This window comes from Stigmatopora nigra, unplaced genomic scaffold (genome assembly GCF_051989575.1).
Source record: "Stigmatopora nigra isolate UIUO_SnigA unplaced genomic scaffold, RoL_Snig_1.1 HiC_scaffold_25, whole genome shotgun sequence".
NCBI classification, from domain to species: Eukaryota; Metazoa; Chordata; class Actinopteri; order Syngnathiformes; family Syngnathidae; genus Stigmatopora; species Stigmatopora nigra.
The window spans coordinates 4220027-4226472 of NW_027551604.1; the positions used below are offsets into that span (position 1 = coordinate 4220027).

A 6446-nucleotide genomic window follows, 5' to 3' on the forward strand; every position below is an offset into this window, starting at 1 on the left:
GGATTAAAGCTCAACCAATAAGTATGTACAGCTCCCCCCACTGACTAATGCACGTTATGATGAAAACAATGTATTTTTTATAAGTATGAAAGCCCAATCAACACGTATATTTCCAGCCACGCCCCCGCCCCACCCACTGACTAATGCGTGTTATTATGAAAACAATCTATTTTCTGTTAAATATTAAAATCCAACCAAAGATCGCACCCCCCACGCACACACACTGACTAATGCACGTTATTATGAAAACAATTTCTATTTTGTGTGTGTCTATGTTTAATAGGCGTGGCCGATGTCAGAGTTCAAAAAGGCGACGTCAGACGCCAAGACGGTTTAGGTGCCGGAAGGCTGCACGGGCGTGCACTGCAGAGCTGCTCAGAACTGACGATTTCCCGAAGAAACTCTGACAAACTTCGCACAAGACGCTGCAGCACAGTCAGTATGTTGTCGTTTGGTGATTTCGAAGCCCCAGCTCTCGTCTTGAGAGTGATGTTTGACGCTTGCATGTTCCGTTGGCGTGATGCAGCCATGACAGCAAAATGTTTGCAAACAATTTGGCTGCATCGCGTTAACGATCGCTCCTTGTTTAAAAAGTAATTATTCCATTGTGTGTTTCAGTCCTTCAACGAGCACCGACTGCTGGGAAAGATCAAGAATGTGGCCAAAACGAGCGGAAAGGAGAAGCTTGTCGACGCCATAACAGGGAGTCACTTATATATAGTTCCGATTTTCTTTATCCGTTTAATATTTGAACGTCATCGTTCAGTCTTCAAGGCTTTGCGCAATTTGGCTCGTTTTTCATCGTGATGCATTCAAATTTAGAATGAAATCACTAACTAACTTTGCGTTTTTTTAATAGCATAAACCTGTAGATAAGTCACCCACTTAAATACCATTAGTGGATGCGTAACGAATAAACAGCAATCCCTATTGAATTTAATTTAAAAATAAATACTACAGTGGCAAGTGCAGGAGTAGCTTCCACTTGTGAGTTTCAATGTGTCTTATCACGTTTTTCTGAACTTAAACAAGTAATGTCATGTAGTGGCACTGTGCACTTAAATAAATAAAATATTTTTAGGCCCTTAACTTTCTGAAAGATGTCAGGGCTAAACAGTAATCATTGATTATCATGTTTAATGTAGACCAGACATTTCTGTGATAAAGGAAAATTCTAAAGTAGGGTCATCCCTATTGAATTTAACTAAACAATTAAATACTATAGTGGCAAGTGAAGAAGTAGCTCCCACTTGTTTCAATGTGGCTTTTCCTGAACTTAAACAAGTAATCTGTCAAGCAGTGATTTTAGATGGATTAAATAAATGTACTTTATCCCCTTAACTTTCTTAAAGACCCCAGGGCTTGTACCTTTTAACTTAAAAATAAGTGAGGCATTTATTCAACCATAGTGTAGGGGCCATTTTTGACTCATTTAAACGTATGGTAAAATAACTTTTTTCTTGGCATAAGACAAAAATGAAGCGTTTTAAGGTATTTATTTTTTGAGAACAAATAGATTTGAATTGACTGAAAAACTTGAGGCAAAAGTAGGCTCCAAATGTTTTATTTTTTTTTCAGGATAAAAGATTTCCCCAATTTTGGTAAAACCTTCCTTGCGAATGTATTTTTACTTAACCATTTGCATGGTCTTACCTTTAATTTAAAAAAAATGGGTAGATTGATTCTGGTGTAACATCCAACACTGATCTATGCATTTTTTCAAGATAAAAGTTAAGACCTTGCTAATGTTTTTTTTTTTTTTTTAACTTTGTATATTGACCCTGTTTTTTGTTTCCAAAATTCCGGTAAAACATCACTTGCAAATGGTTAAGTAAAAAAATGTGTAGATTAATTCTGGTGTAACATCCAGCACTGATCCATGCATTTTTTTACTTCACCATTTGCAAGTGAGGTTTTACCTGAATTGGGAAGATCTTTTATTCTGAAAATATAAAAACATTTGCAAGGTCTTACCTTTTATTTTGAAAAATGCATAGATTGGTCTAGTGCCAAGCTATGCATTTTTTTCAAAACAAAAGGTAAGACTTTGCAAATGTTTTTATATTTTCTCAAACATTTGCAAGGTCTTACCTTTTATTTTGAAAAACTGTAAGATTGGTCTAGTGCCAAGCTATGCATTTTTTTCAAAACAAAAGGTAAGACTTTGCAAATGTTTTTATATTTTCCCAAACATTTGCAAGGTCTTACCTTTTATTTTGAAAAATGCATAGATTGGTCTAGTGCCAAACTATGCATTTTTTTTCAAAATAAAAGGTAAGACCTTGTGAATGTTTTTATATTTTCCCAAACATTTGCAAGGTCTTACCTTTTATTTTGAAAAATGCATAGATTGGTCTAGTGCCAAACTATGCATTTTTTTCAAAATAAAAGGTAAGACCTTGCGAATGTTTTTATATTTTCCCAAACATTTGCAAGGTCTTGCCTTTTATTTTGAAAAATGCATAGATTGGTCTAGTGCCAAGCTATGCATTTTTTTCAAAATAAAAGGTAAGACCTTGTGAATGTTTTTATATTTTCCCAAACATTTGCAAGGTCTTACCTTTTATTTTGAAAAATGCATAGATTGGTCTAGTGCCAAACTATGCATTTTTTTCAAAATAAAAGGTAAGACCTTGCGAATGTTTTTATATTTTCCCAAACATTTGCAAGGTCTTGCCTTTTATTTTGAAAAATGCATAGTGCCAAGCTATGCATTTTTTCAAAATAAAAGGTAAGACCTTGTGAATGTTTTTATATTTTCCCAAACATTTGCAAGGTCTTGCCTTTTATTTTGAAAAATGCATAGATTGGTCTAGTGCCAAGCTATGCATTTTTTCAAAATAAAAGGTAAGCACTTGCAAATGTTTTTATTTTATTTAACTCAACCCAAAGTTTCCTGCCTATGAAGCTTTTCAAAATAAAAGGTAAGCACTTGCAAATGTCTTTTAACCCTTTTTTTTGTTTTCCAGAATTCCACAAGGGGACCTGATTTCTCCATATGAACAGAGCCTCAGACACCTTAATTTTTCTGTGCTGGATGGTGAACCAGTTTTGTCATTTTTCAAAATAAAAGGTAAGCCTTTCCCATTGTTTTTTCAACTAACTTTGTGCCTTAACCCCTTTTTTTTTTGTTTTCCAGAAATCCACCAGGGGGTGGAGAAGATTCGATTTTTAACAATGCTGTAACACCAGCGGGAACCTATCTACAAACTTTTTCAAAATAAAAGCTGGAGCTTTTATTTTCTGGATTTCCTGGTGGTGACAAGAGGAACTACTTCATTTTTTCAAAATAAAAGGTGAGCCCTTCTCATTGTTTTTTGAACTAACTGTGTACTAACCCCCCTTTTTCAATTTTCGAATCTTCTCCACCAGAGGGTGGAGAAGATTCGATTTTTTACGATGCTGGACCAACAACGGGAACCAATCTACAAACTTTTTCAAAATAAAAGCTGGAGCTTTTATTTCCTGTTTTTCCTGCTGGTGACTGGAGGAATTTCTTCATTTTGCTCAAGTTTTTCAAAATAAAAGCTTTTAAATGTATGCATGTGTTTTGTCTTTAAGAAAAGATGCAAGTCATAATCAAAGTTAAAAAAAATTTATTTACAAGTAAACATTTTAAATTTGGAAAAAACACTTAGAAAAAAATAAAAAAGCAAACATTTAGAATAATTAAATAAAAAAAACACTTAGAAAAAAAAAAAAAAAGGGGAATAAACACAGTAAAAAAAATTAACAAAAAAATGGGATAAACACTTAGTAAAAAAAATTAACAAAAAAATGGGATAAACACAGTAAAAAAAATCTGGGAGATTAAACACTTAGTAAAAAAAACTGGTGGGATATATATTTGGTAAAAAAAATTAAGCAAAAACACTGGGTGGATAAATACTTAGTAAAAAAAATTAACAAAAATACTGGGGGGATAAATATTTAGGAAAAGTTAAGGGAATGAAAAGAGAATATAGATGGTGGTATATATAAATTTAGGAAATAAAAGCTTGGTGTTTAGAAACTTGAAAATATTTATAAAAAGTTGGGGTATTTATATTTGGAAAATAAAATTAGGGGAATAAACACAGAATAAAACTGGGGATTTATAGAGATAAAATAACATGAAAGTGGGGGTATAGACTCAGAAAATAACATTAGAAAAAGCTGGGGGTTTATAAACTTAGACTATGAAATTTTGAAAAGAGCTTGGGGAATAAAGTATTAGAAAAAAAATGGGGGTATATACATTAGGGAAAACACTTAGGAAATAACATTTAAAAAAAAAAGCTGGGGGAACAAACAGAAAAAAATGGAAATAAATACTTGGAATTCCTGCTGCAACAACAATTGAGATCCTTCTTACCTTCAACATTTAGTCAAAGAGCAGTTGAAATGAATGGCCAGTGAAACATCACAATGATGATTATTTAGGCTTTTATTTAATTTGGATTTTCAGAAGTACACAGACACCATATGATGCAAAAGAGACATCTTCAAGCGGGCAACCTGGGAAGAAGATCTCTTGGGCCTGTTGTGTGGAGAGAGAAAAAAAGCAAAAGTTAGAACATAGAGCCTGGAGATTCTACAGATTGGCTTAGTTTTTTTTTTTTTAATTATATCTTGATGCTAAACAGGGAAAACTTAATTTAACCAAGGTATTTGAGGGTTGCCAAACAATTACAGGATGCAGAAATCTTACAAGCAATTTAATAAACAATTCGAATAAGTTAATGAGTGCCAAGTGCTATTTTCCCTTTTCCAGAAAAAGCAATGAAATATACAGACTGACGTTAACAGTTAGGATAAAGTTGGCTTAAAAGTTTTGGATACAGCAATTAAATATACAGATTGACATTAACAGTTAGGATAAAGTTGGCTTAAGTTTTGTATACGGCGATGAAATATACAGACTGACGTTAACAGTTAGGATAAAGTTGGCTTAAAAGTTTTGTATACAGCGATGAAACACAGATTGATATTAACAGTTAGGATAAAGTTGTCTTATAAGTTTTGCATGCAGCAATTAAATATACAGACTGACGTTACAGTTAGGATAAAGGTGGCTTAAGAGTTGTATACGGCGATGAAATATACAGATTGACATTAACAGTTAGGATAAAGTTGGCTGAAAAGTTTCGCATACAGCAATTAAATATACAGACTGACATTAACAGTTAGGATAAAGTTGTCTTAACAGTTTTGTATACGGCGATGAAATATACAGATTGACATTAACAGTTAGGATAAAGTTGGCTTAAAAGTTTTGCATACATCAATTAAATATACAGACTGACGTTAACAGCTAGGAGAAAGTTGGCTTCACAACTTTGAATACATCGATTAAATATACAGACTGACATTAACAGTTTGGAGAAAAAAAGCTGGCTTAACAGTTTCCTATAAGTGATTTTTTGGAATAAACCGAACAATTACAAATCGAAAACGTTTAACACTCGCAATGAAAACTATCATTACATAAAACACAAGGAACTAAGTCGTGCCTCTGGATGTCATTCTAGAGTGAGCTTTTATTTACCAAGCAAACTGAGGGTTGATGTCTCGACGATGTTTGATTAAATTTAAAGTTTTGCAACACGACGCAACAATGGAGCGAGAACTGACAACAAACGTTTTAAGTCAAATCGTGATGCTAATGCTAACTAGTGACATACAGCACACAACCGGTCGGGCACAGAAGCTCAAAATTAAATCGTCGACGGTTTGACAGACCTGACATTAAACTAAGAGATTTGTTGGCATTTTGGGCTCAATTGATTGTTGAAAAATATCCCGATATCGTGATAAAAACGCATTTAGGCCAGTGATTTGCTATATTCCTTACCTCGTTGGCGTCCCCATCGACGATCCGCGTGGAATTTTTTCCCAAAAGGAACGATTACTGCGCATGCGCGCAGTTATCTCAGCTGCGTCAAAAATGGGCGTAACCACATTGAAAATGAAAAAAAATGGTCCTCTCAACTCATTGGCTCATTGAAGATGACGTAGAATAGTCGTGAGTTTTGTGGTCTTGATGCTATTAAACAGTACATATTAGTAAACCAATTTTACCAAATATTGAGTAACATTTGACTGTATTATACATCAACTCACCATTATTCCAAGCCATCTGATTCCATTAAAAGGTCAAAATTTGACACTTAAAGAATGATTCATTGTATTGTATACAATAACTCAGTGGTGGAGCATCAGGGCCTGCAAGGTCTTCTCTGTTGATCGAAAATAGTATCTGAAACACAGACTGATGTTTATAATATTTTGTCCATGAATATTTATGATGAGCAAGTATAGTAAGGTTTTTTCTTGCAAAAATGACCATGTATAGTAAGGCCTTTTTTCTTGCTTCTAAATAAGGAAGTCACGTCACATGATAAAATAAGAGGAAGTTCTATTTATTGAGGTAGACTGTTCAAATGCATATACATACTCAGCTCATC

At 33.7% G+C, this 6446-nt stretch overlaps 2 long non-coding RNA genes across 11 annotated transcripts in view; one reads left to right on the forward strand and one right to left on the reverse strand.

Moving 5' to 3' along the window:
- LOC144192081 (uncharacterized) overlaps positions 1 to 3540 on the forward strand; it is a 148380-nt gene extending 144840 nt beyond the window's left edge. For 5 of the 10 annotated variants that reach the window (XR_013325041.1, XR_013325042.1, XR_013325043.1 and 2 more), the window contains 5 exons: positions 284 to 439; positions 619 to 1601; positions 2970 to 3073; positions 3140 to 3296; positions 3373 to 3540. This is a non-coding gene — a long non-coding RNA (uncharacterized LOC144192081). The remainder of the gene's footprint in view (positions 1 to 283; positions 440 to 618; positions 1602 to 2969; positions 3074 to 3139; positions 3297 to 3372) is intronic. The other 5 variants (XR_013325039.1, XR_013325046.1, XR_013325037.1 and 2 more) reach the window with 5 other exon arrangements.
- An 868-nt stretch (positions 3541 to 4408) lies between these two features.
- Positions 4409 to 6410, reverse strand: LOC144192050 (uncharacterized). Its single transcript, XR_013325030.1, has 3 exons — positions 6103 to 6410; positions 5834 to 6025; positions 4409 to 4519 (listed from the first exon to the last, which is right to left on the reverse strand). It is a non-coding gene; the product is annotated as an uncharacterized LOC144192050 (long non-coding RNA).
- Positions 6411 to 6446: the final 36 nt, after the last annotated feature.